Consider the following 12,162-nt stretch of genomic DNA (forward strand, 5'->3'; position numbering starts at 1 on the left):
TTCAGCACTAACAACAAGCTACAACAGCATATCATCCACAACAGTAAGACAACTAACCAATGCCACCACAAATCAGGTACTTACAAACTTTTATGTGACAGTTGCCCACAGTTCTACATAGGCCAAACTGGAAGGAGTTTCACAACAAGGTACTGTGAGCATATGGATGCCTTCCAGCTAAATAACTTTGACAAATTCACCTTTGCAATGCATTTAAAAGACCACGGTCACTCAGCCACAGCCATTACAGATAACCTACAAATACTACACACTGTCGACAAAGGAAAGAAAATGAATCTGCTCGAAGAGCTAGAAATTTACATCCACAGCTCTCTCGCCACACCTTATTCTCAGTGAACAAGTGGAGCTTGAAAACAAATCTAGTCTCCACATATTTCATAAAATATTCGAAAACAATAGCTCATTATCCCCTGATACACACATCAAAAAACGTTTTGCGTCACTCCAGTTTCTAGAACTCCTGAGGATAGACATTGACTGTGAATATTGTATCACAGACGTCTCTTTGACTGTTCAGAAATTTCACTAAACCCACCCAAAGATGTAAACAATCGTGGATGAGCAGCGCCTATCAGACGGAGGGGGTCTGACAACCGATCAGTTCCAGTCATTCCAACAGGAAGGAGGTACACGGCTTGTTTTGTCTGTAGTTCAACCATGCCTAGATGGTTAATACCACAGTTTGATTGTGTCCGCATTGTTACTTTGTGCCAAGGAGGGCTCTCAACAAGGGAAGTGTCCAGGTGTCTTGGAGTGAACCAAACCAATGTTGTTCAGACATTGAGGAGATACAGAAAGACAGGAACTGTCGATGACATGCCTTGCTCAGGCCGCCCAACAGCTACTACTGCAGTGGATGACCGCTACCTACAGATTACGGCTCTGAAGAACCATGACAGCAATGCCACCATGTTGAATAATGCTTTTTGTGCAGCCACAGGACGTCATGTTAAGACTCAAACTGTGCACAGTAGGCTGCTTCATACCCAACTTCACTCCCAACATCCTTGGCGAGGTCCATCTTCGCAACCGTGACGCCATGCAGTGCATTACAGATTGGCCCAAAAACTTGCCAAATGCACCACTCAATATTGCATCACGTTCTCTTCACCAATGAGTATCACATATGCCTTCAACCAGATAATTGTTGGAGACTTGTTTGGAGGCAACCCGGTCAGGGCGAATGCCTTGGACACACCATCCAATGAGGACAGGAAGATGGGGGTTCCCTATTTAGGGGTTGCATTATGTGGTCGTCATGGAAGGCCCCATAACACCTGTACGATATGCGAATGCCATCCTCCGACCGATAGTGCAACCATATGAGCAGCATATTGGCAAGGCATCCATTTTTATGGATGACAATTTGTGCCCTCATCGTGCACATCTTGTGAATGACTCCTTCAGGATAATGACATCACTCGACTAAAATGGCCAGCATGTTCTCCAGACATGAACCATATTGAACATGCCTGGGATAGATTGAAAAGGGCTGCTTATGGACGAAGTGACCCACCAACCACTCTGAGGATATACGCCGAATCGCTGTTGAGGAGTAAATCAACCTGGACCAACAGTGCCTTGATGAAATTGTGGATAGTATACCACAACGGATACAGGTATGCATCAATGCAAGAGGACATGCTACTGGGTATTAGAGGTACTGTAGTGTACAGCAATCTGGACCACCACCTCTGAAGGTCTGGCTGTATGGTGGTACAACATGAAATGTGTGGTTTTCATAAGCAATAAATAGAGCAGAAATGATGTTTATGTGGATCTCTATTCCAATTTTCTGTACAGGTTCTGGAACTGAGGTGATGCAAAACATTTTTTGATGTGTGTATAATACCAAAGTTACATGATACGGAAATCTGATGTAGTAATCATACAATAGCTAAAGTATCATTATTGTAATTTGTAAAAGTTATATTGTAAACACAAACTTTAACTGTCATTTTTGTAATTTGTAATAGCTTTAAAAATTTCATGTGTATAACATCATTGTACATCCTATATCTAAGTTCTCTGGCAAAAATGTGGATCAAAAATTTCATAATGTGGATCAAGAAACTTCGAAACTTATAATAGCTTTTTGAGTGTCTATGTGTGCAACATCCCTGCACTTCATATGGCTAAGTTCTTTGACCATAACCTACATGTTTCTGCATGAGCAACATCTTTGCACTGCCTATGTCTAAGTTCTTTGTCCATAGTCTACATGTTGGTTTGTAAAAATAGGGTATGTCAAGAGTGCACATCACAATAGTGAAATATGCAGCTAAATTTTCTAAAACTGAAACATGGATGTGAAAATGATAACAAATGTTCAACTAAGTGGAAGAACTGTGATGCTTCATCTTTATGTAAGTACAGATATATGTTCAACAAATGCTGCCTTGCCACTTAAAACTGTTCCACTTGTATCTGTTTAGTCACCTGCAAATAATGTTCTTTGTATCTATACAGTGATCTCCAGCAATATAAACATATACTTGAATTATAAACACCTGAGGATGAGCGCAAACTGAAACCGGTCATGTGACGAATAAATAATATTTTATTGTGACTGGTAGCAGAAATTTTTCTACACCCTATAAAGGAACAGTCACAGAGTTCAACAGCATCCACTATGGATAAAATTCACTTACAGATTTCTGGACCTGTGATGTGGGGTGGGGAATTGTAGGACTCCACTTCCTAAGTTGTGGGTGCGCTACACAAAGGAAGCAGCTACTCAGGTAGCAGACTGCTTGTGATGTACACATAGGGTTTTCTAGGTTAGGCAGTAGTTTGAGGTACACTGATGAACACTCACCAGTTGACATGCAGATAGTGAAATTGGGCTGTTTTCAGAGTAAAGACACTTCAACTGTCAAAATGTTATCAGAAAATTATTGAAGAATCCTTAACAATACGACCAAATCTACTGCACTCTAGAAAATTTGTAGCACTCAAATTATTCTTGCTACTAAGAGCTTTCTGAAACCCAAAGTAGGAAGCTGAGAATTATGAAAACGTTTAAATTTGCAAAAATCTATTTAGCTACACTATCAAAGTGTAAACAGGTTACCGATATCTTTGACTGACAAATGTGTTTGTGGTGAAAAAGTAATATCCCTCACTGTGTATATGGATCAGAAAGAAAAGCTGGGATCATATGTGCTGTTAATTGTTTACCTATATCTTAAATTATTGAGATGTAAAAATAAGATCCATTCCCTGGTTTCAGTCCATATAATTCATTGTTAAAAATAAACTGTGGTATGGGATTTTGTCGAAATTTCAACAGAAGTGCTGATTATTTTCCCCTGAGTTATCACCACCTTCATTTTTCTTCAGAGAAACATTATCAGTGGTGAGTTTTCAGCAATACGTAAGACTCCTTATTGCCATATTAATTAGTTTATATCACCAAAATACAGCTGAGCCTCTAAATATTTATCTCACTAACATTCTAATGCAGTTGAAATTGTGAAAGAAGCATAAAATAACAATTGATCTAAAGCCACATCAATAGTTCATGAAAATGCCCAGTCTCAGTATACAAATAAACATGTTATTTCTTTACATGTATTGTTTCAAACCCACAATAATTCTTGTTTCACCAGCTATTGACGCTACTTAGATATTGTATCATTTCACTGAAAAAATCTGTAGTTGGTGGAAAATCACAGTTGATACGGAAGTTTCACATATAAATCTTAATCATATGGTAAAATAAACTGTCTAAGAGATACAAGAAGTTTAGTGAATATTTCATTCTGGCTTTTTTGCTGGCACGCGAGTTCAGGGCAAAGCGCTTTATATATGAACCATATTTTTTTTAAATTGATAATAGGTAGAAATATCCTTCGAAGTTTAGAGAAAAATTCAATGTGTTAACTACATTTCACATGCAGCAAAATGTGACCTACCATGCACCAAATGTGAATCCATAGCAACTTCTGTTTTCACTGCAAACTTTGCGTAATTCTTGCCGCAGTTTACTTAATCCTAAAGTATCACAATAAATATGACCATTAATGAAAACATAAGCAGTTCATCATGAAGCTGATGAAGCTATAAGATATGCATGAATCAAATTTTTTTTGCAAGATAGGTTTTTTTACAATCATTTGAGGAAGATTTCAGGTTGGCTGACAGCGTGTGACATTCTGTTTGGTCTCGAGAGTTAACTTGTGTTGTCTCAAGAGTTCCCACCCCTGTAGGCTGTGATGTCAGCCACCAAACGGGGCTCCTGATTGGCCTGTGCCGGTAGCACACAGGGAATCCAACTAAGTAAAATAGCACCAGACCTATTACGGAAAACACCCACAGCACCCGGCAGGACAGCCAGGTAGCAGATGAAAGAGCCCTCAAGGGAGTCATCGTATGAGCTGGCATGCAAGATTCCAACAAATCTGACTCCATATGAGACAGGCATAACAGCTGTTGGTGTCCAATTGCATGGTCTGATCAGTGAGATCTCTTGATTTTTAACCCTGTAGATGATGATTGCAATGTATTCAAATGGTGAGTCACAAGCAGTCTGTCAGCAATGATGAAAGACTCGATGTAAAAGTTTTCTGGGTATGGTACTGCGTCATAATTTATAAAGCTACTGCTGCAGGAGAAAAACCAACGTTTCGGCCATGGTTGCAGCAGCCTCCTCCTGGGTCTACTGGTGTCAATGAAAGACTCCTTAAGACTTCCAAGTAGTAATGTTGATGAATTGAAATAATTAAGAGTAAAACCTTTAAGTTAATTTATTTGTTCTTGCCTAATCCACTGAGAGTTATTCAGGCAGCCAGCTGGTAAAACAATGCTGTGTCTTGTTTAAATTACTCTAGTGTAGGAATCATTTCCAAATAAAATTTTCAGAAATTGTAAACAGTAGATCTTAATTACATTTAAAACATGAATGACCACTTAAAATGAACTTTCAATGTGGTGTGCCTTAAAGAAACATTCAAAACAGAATCCTACACACAGTTTCTGTAAGAGCAATGTCTCTTTTTCATTTCCTCCTTGTGTTGCAGGCTATTGAGCATATCTTTGTAAGTGTACTCTTCTTCTTTGCACGTGGTACCTTCTCAATGACATACATTGCTGTAAGCAGTTAGTGTTGCTATTTTTTTAAGGTCATTCTCCTCGAGGTGAAGATACCCTCTTACCATGTTTCCAGCAGTCCTTTTAAGAGAAGTGGCCTGAATTTACATGTACTTTTTCCTTCTCAATAGCATGACCAACAATAAATGCATTGTACACTGTATCACTAGAGTTTTAGTTTTGTACTATATTTTAAGGTTTCTTAGTTTTCAGTTAATAGATTGAGAGTGGGGAGAACATGTTTGTTTCTGTTTTAGTGTTTTTATTTAATGTTATCCATTTCTTTCGCTTTGAGATTTGTCAGGGTTGGTGTTGAAGTGCCACTGTGTGTAATACTTTTGACTCATAATCACTGTCAACAAATGAAGTATCAGTGAAAGATTTGCAGGAGAGCTTAATGCAAGTTACTGATACCAGTGTGAGATTGTATCTGAAATTCAGTGGAGTGGAGCTTTCACACCACCCTGACTGTTTTCTAAAGTAACAGAAGTAAATGAGGTACTTAAACTAGCAGCTGCTGGACAAGGGGCACATTGGTTAAGACACAGGTTTCACATTTGGGAGGATGGTGGTTAACAGTTTGGAGACCAATCACTTAGAAGAATATTGGGCATAGGGGACTGCACATATATGCTGTTATTTAAAACATTATTGGCACACATGTAGTTGTTTCTTAGAGTAACACATACTAAGAAAGGACCTAGTGCTGTGATTTATTTTTCGTATTCACATTAGTTCTATAATAGATTACAAATGCTAAAATAAATAAATGTAATTATCTCCCCCCCCCCCCCCCCCAAGTAAAAAGTTTGAGATGAGTTATTGAGCAATTTCTTTATCTTGAGTGTCCAAAATTTCGTGCTCTCACAACAAATGTGATTTATTTGCAGCATAATTTCAGCAAACTGCAAAACCCAGTGAGTACATGCACAGAATTATGTCAATGTGGTCATATTTGTTCAGCTATTCATGACATTACATTTGCTAATGTTTCTTTCAGTCCTATAATTTGACTGCAGAAGGCGCCACCAGTCAAGGGATAGGTAGCGAGATGTCCTTAATTTGTTCTTGTACAAAATGAGTCCAGTTTTCAAGCACTAGGTGGTTCGCCCATTGAGAAAAACATTGCCTAAACTTTGATCTTCAAAGTGTTAAAATTCCTTCCTGACTATTCATATGTAAGTTTGGATGGTTTCTCAAAATTGTTTGAGGCAAATGCTGGAATCTCTCTTCTGAAAAGAAGATGAATCTTTCTTCTGAAAAGATGATGGCCAAATTCTTTGCCCAGTTTGAAGTTGTGCATCATCTCTAATGACTTCGGTGTCGACAGGATACTGAATCATAAAATGCCATTCTTCTAACTTATTGCTGTTTTTGTTAGTCAATAAAGAAGCAATTTTTGTGTAGTTTGCACCTGCTTTAATAGTTATTTTAATGTTAGTCTCTCCGATTTTACTTTTAATTTGCATAAGTTTTTTTTGTGTGCTCATGTTCAGACAAAACTAAATTTTTCTGCCTGTTCAGAAGTTTAGATACTTCCACAAATACAAAGTGTTCCGTGAAGAATTCGGTAGGGTTTGGAAAAATTCATATGACTGAATAAAATTTTGTTTACATTCTTGTGTAAAATCATTCAACCATAATTTAACATGCGACTTTATTTTTCACTGTCCTTTCAAGTTGTATTACCAAGGACTTGGAATTTTTTTAACTTGGTTAAGGGAGTACGTACGTCCTATACCCACAGTGTTAAATTTGCAATATTGATGACCCATTATCTCAGAACTTGTGACAGATAGAGATCTGAAATTTTTGGGATGTATAGTATCACTCCTTTTCTGATTACTGAATCTGAATGTACAGAGAAATAATTAGCTAGTTATGATTTTTTTAATGTCGTTCAACATTTTCTTTTGAAAGTCCACTTTTTATTCCATAAGTAAAAAACCGTTAGAGGTAGGGATGTTTTGGGAGGTTCAGTAACTGCAGTATGCTAAGTGGAAATATATTGTAAAATTAGAGATATGTACCTGTAATAGTTCCTGAGATAATGGGTCAAATAATTTTAAAAATGTCATTTCTGGCAAATAAAGTTCAAACATTTTATTTGAAATTAACTTACACATGGAGGCATGCCAGCTTCTAGATACAGCCTGGCCCATAATCAGCATTATCTGGATCCTGTTCTTGACTATCCTGCAAACCTAGAAGCTTCCTTCTTTTCCTGCCTCTTGCTTCTTTAGTCATTTCCTCTGCTGCACGCTGGGCTTTCATGTTCCTAAGTCGATCCATTTGCTGAAAGGTTTGCAGTGTGTTGGCACCTGGAGTGATATCAAGTTCCTCTAGTACCTCAATTCTTCCCTTTATACCATCATTAAATGTTATCACAGCATCACAAACACCCAAGCATAGAGTTTTTCTTCCTACAAAGACATTTTTTGGTATGCGGGTCCAAATTACATTATTGAAAGACTCATTTGGGTTTTGTGTTCGACCATGGAGACATTTGGAAAGGTCAGGATGAGCTAATTCTCTGTTTATTGGTTTAATAGCTTCCATCACTGCAGATGGTATGCTATTTTTGTGCCTAAATTGTTCCTCGCTACCCGCTGCCTGAGCTTTGCAGTACTTGCTCCATGAATCAGCACCAGCTGAATGAAGAACATGTATAGGTGTATCATCAGTGGAAGATTTGTGGAAGAATGTAGCCCACACTGCTCATTTCATCCCTTGTAGTTCATGTGTATTGTTTCTTATTGCCATTCCATAATAATCCTGGAGTTCATCAATGTTTTTGCATGTAAGTCTTCCTTTACCGTTTAGAGTCTTTCCATCTGATAACTTCTCTTTTCCTTTTGTCTGCTTCAATTTTCGGAGACGTGTTCCCATCCGTTTTTGAATGTGGCCCACATTCAATCTTAACAATCTGCTTATTACCATAAGGTTGGCTTTCCACTACTGATCTGTAAGCTTTTGAATCACCATCCCCCAAGTACTCAGTGTAACACACACCTCTCTCCTGTTGTGAACGTCTGAACATAGAAACAACTGCAGTAGCCTCCATACCCCAACTAGTTCCCTCATGATTCTTAGCTCAATTTGTTTTATGGCTTTCACTTGTTTCATCAACTGATTTACACTGATGACAGCATTTAGTTAGCACTTCAATGTTTAAAACTTTACCTGTGTCAACACTAGTGGCAGTTGCAACTGCATTTTTTGATGTGTGACCTCTCTTCTGCCATGTGCCATAAACTGCCACAGTTAAGTCTGTTGTGTTATTTAATTCTACTGCTTCCTTAGCAGCAACTTTCATAGAAGCAACAGCAAGAGATGTCACACATTCACCCATTACTTCTATGTACCTACTTGATCTGGTTGGTGGGTTTGGCAAGTTCAGCATTGCACAATACTTCAGCTGCAGTCAATCCTTTCCTAATGCACCTCATTCCATACAGAAATCTAACATTGCTCTCAAACAAGTCATTCTTGCACTTTTCAGAAGTCCAAAATTATGCCGATTGCCTGCAAACTTCGCACTGAATATCAAGTTTGTTAGCCAGTCCAGTCCTTGCAGAAGAGTCCTCAGAGATGCTAATTTGCCCATCACAAACATTGCATGACACAGCATCTTGCAAAACTTATCCTAACACACTCAAATCTAAAACAACCTAACCTAAACTATTTTGATCCTTGCCAATAAATAAATCTGCATGGTCTCAAAGTTTCCTCTTCGAAGCACTAGTAGGCGTGTCCTTATCACAGGTCTGTGAAAAATCTGTTTCAGGATCAACACTGGATTCAGATTTTGTGATATGCTGATTTCCATAGAATCGTCGCTTCTTAAAACAACCCTTTCTTTTCGTCATGTTGAAAAGAGGTATAAGAGCGTATAACACCACACCAAACCACTATGTTTTCAGTTCAAAACTTGTGAAACATGACAACCACAAAGTAAATAAACAAAATGCATGTACTATACCGCCATTTCTGTTTACATAGTGCATCCAACCTCTTAGCACGAACATTAACATGATTTCAAGGAATAAATAGCTGAAAACCACAGCCTTCTAGATTGAATAGTACAAGAGAGAGAGATGCTTAGGCAAGTCAGTGCAGAATGACCGGATAATTTTACACACGCACTATTAACTTTGAAATGATAAAAACTACACTTCCAATTGGAATTTTTTGACAAAAAATGCATCAAATTATTCAGGAGAGATCAAATATTAATAAGAGATAATAATCTGAAAATGTCACTTTTTGACCAGTTCCGCCATACATACTCCCCTTAAGTTTACTTAACTGTATCTGTAGTTTTCTGAACAATATGAATAGTTTAGGTAGGCATTGCCCTTTATATTTGGCTTGTAGCATATGCTTTAGACTCAAACATGTGTTTCTGGGACACAGGATAACGTTATTTTCCTTAGATGACTGTAAACTAGTTCTTCAGTTTCTTTTGACTTTTAACCCTAATGGATCCATAGGTTCAGGATTGAGATTGTTTCACTTAACTGTGAGCAAGCTGATTAGAGACGATGTAGTTATGGCAAACAGTTAGTTACACTACTATACAAGCAGATATCGAAATGTTCTGAAAATTTAGGTAGATATAAAAGTGTGCTAGAATTTTTTGAGGAATTAGCCAAGGGTAATGCTTGAGTATTTTGATGATATTTTAGTGATAATTTTTCTTCTTTTTATCAATTCATGTGTAAGCTGTTAGATAACATACAGAACTATAGCCATAAAAATGACTGTACTGCTTATGTCTGTGCATAATGCAGCTGTAGAATTGTCATGTAGAAGAGAGATTGCTACTGTCTGAGTTTTGACAATCCTGCAAATGTAAGCCAACTACTAGTCTGTTTTTCTGTCTGCACAATCACAGTTTACAACTGTATCATCAGTAGGAGGTTCAAATGTTACTGCTGTGGAAGTTTCCATATTGAATGCAATTAGCATATGTGTTTGGCAGGTGGAGAACTATCTATTTCAGCTTCTGTATTGTACACAATCTAAAAAGTTGCCAGGGAGAGTATATTCGGTTCTTTTTACTGCTTTTAAGTATTTACAGAGTCTTGTCATGTTTTGATGTAACTCTCCAATATCGCAAAAGTCCCAAATAATCAGTGTCATATTTCATGTACAACAAGGCTAAGTGCTTCCTGTCATCAAGGTGAGGTAGATATGCACATGTGCAACTATTTGCTATATGTGTAATAGCAACCTATTGAGTGGATTAGAAGGTAAATCAGCAACTTCAGATGCCACCTAGCTCGACATCTAGTACAGTGGTACAGTGAGCCAGTTCACATTTCTACACATAGATTTCTAGCTGAAATAGTCTTAAAATGTATGGCTTAATCATAGCTACTGTCAGTTGACCATCTGTATAAATGGGAAGTAATTACTTGTAAAATATTCCTAGAACATGCCCTCCATGTTCCGCATGGGCTACCAGTAACAATGACATAATTTTTAGGTACAGTTAGAGACTGGACTTACGTATAGTTTGGTCAAAGATGGCTGGTCACATTAGTTGCCTAAGAGGTCAAACTTAATCACTTTTTGCAAGCTTAGGGGAATAAGAGTTTCATTTATGACATCACCATTAGTTTGCTTGCTAAGATCATATTAGCTGCAGATGTTGTCCACCAGTCATGTAGACACCAAAGAGGACCGTAGAGAGTCTGTGATACTCATTTGTGCAATTTACTGAAGCTTTGAACTGCTTCTAAATTAGAGACAGCAATAATTGGTAATTATTTTCTTTGTGGGGTCATCAGCCTAATTCATAATCTCCAGAAAGGTACTAGAGGCCATAGGCCCCTTGAAACATTGGCTTACACCTTAACAACAGAACTTTGAGATATTTACATTCACTGTGTATCAATTCTGTGTAATTATACTTTATGGTTGGCTAGCTATATACAGAGACTTAATTGTTAAAAAGTCTTTTTAGTCAAAAAGACTTAATAAATTCATACATTATTTGGTGACAGTAACCTTCAGAATATCTGCAAGTGATATTTGTTGTTATTTTAATAGGTGCTTTGTGCTATACAGAATTAATGTGGAAAATAATTACAGGATCAAAGTTAAACAAAACTGCTAATTTTTTGTCTATAACAACTTTAGAGTGGTACAGTGTAGTACTACAGATCCAAGTTGGTTAATTTTCTTATTATTAAAAAAAACTGAACTTTGCCCAGTTCACCACTTACGTTAATTTCTGGCAATTTTGGTATGTATTTTCTGAATAAAGTATCTTGAAGAGAAAAAAAGGTATTTGTGTACCAAAACAGTATTACTACTTGTTAATTTTTGGCACATCTATGCTGAGTTAAAGGGCATTTTAGACGAGTTTAACAAATGTTAAAATTCTGTGGTCAAGTTGATCAAATAATAATGTTAATATCTCAGTTCGTCAAATGAAATATCAGTTTAAAAACTAAAAGCAGTTAATGATTTCACAACTGGAAACACTAAAAAGTAAAAAGAAGGTAGCAGCAAGTGATGTGCACCAAAAATGTGATATGTTTTTCGCTGAGCTCACTTTTACTGAAGGAAACAATTACATGTGGCACTCGCACAACACAGTTCTGAAATTATATGTTGGAATGAAAGGGAAATTTACTGTGTGGTTAGGACAAGTAGAGGTGTACCATTGATATCACTGTAATGAATACGATAGCATGTTAGGAAATGTTATTAAAATATTTAAAGAGGAGAAATCCTGATGTCATCTCCTGGAGTTAATGTTAAAAATAATAGAATTTATTTGCTTTTAGAGATACTCAAAAGAAAAAATAACTGTGCTCAACATTTTTGAAGCTACAGAGTGATAAACAGCATCATATCGGCACTCTCCAAATTTTACCTTAAAGAATATTCAAGAACTTCAGAAGGAAGCTCCACCAAGAAGCAGTCTAATAATGATTAAAGCTGAAACTTGGATTTTAAGGCCATAGAGATCAGTAAGAAGAAATCTTGAAGCCATTCTAATTTTTTAAATTGTTACATAAAATGGAAAATAAAAGT

General features: G+C 37.1%; 1 protein-coding gene across 1 annotated transcript in view; it reads left to right on the forward strand.

The window, feature by feature from the left end:
- Positions 1-12,162, forward strand: part of LOC126299511 (serine/threonine-protein phosphatase 6 catalytic subunit) — a 77,177-nt gene that overhangs the window by 45,607 nt on the left and 19,408 nt on the right. The window lies entirely within an intron of this gene.

The sequence above is a fragment of the Schistocerca gregaria genome, chromosome X (genome assembly GCF_023897955.1).
Source record: "Schistocerca gregaria isolate iqSchGreg1 chromosome X, iqSchGreg1.2, whole genome shotgun sequence".
NCBI classification, from domain to species: domain Eukaryota; kingdom Metazoa; phylum Arthropoda; class Insecta; order Orthoptera; family Acrididae; genus Schistocerca; species Schistocerca gregaria.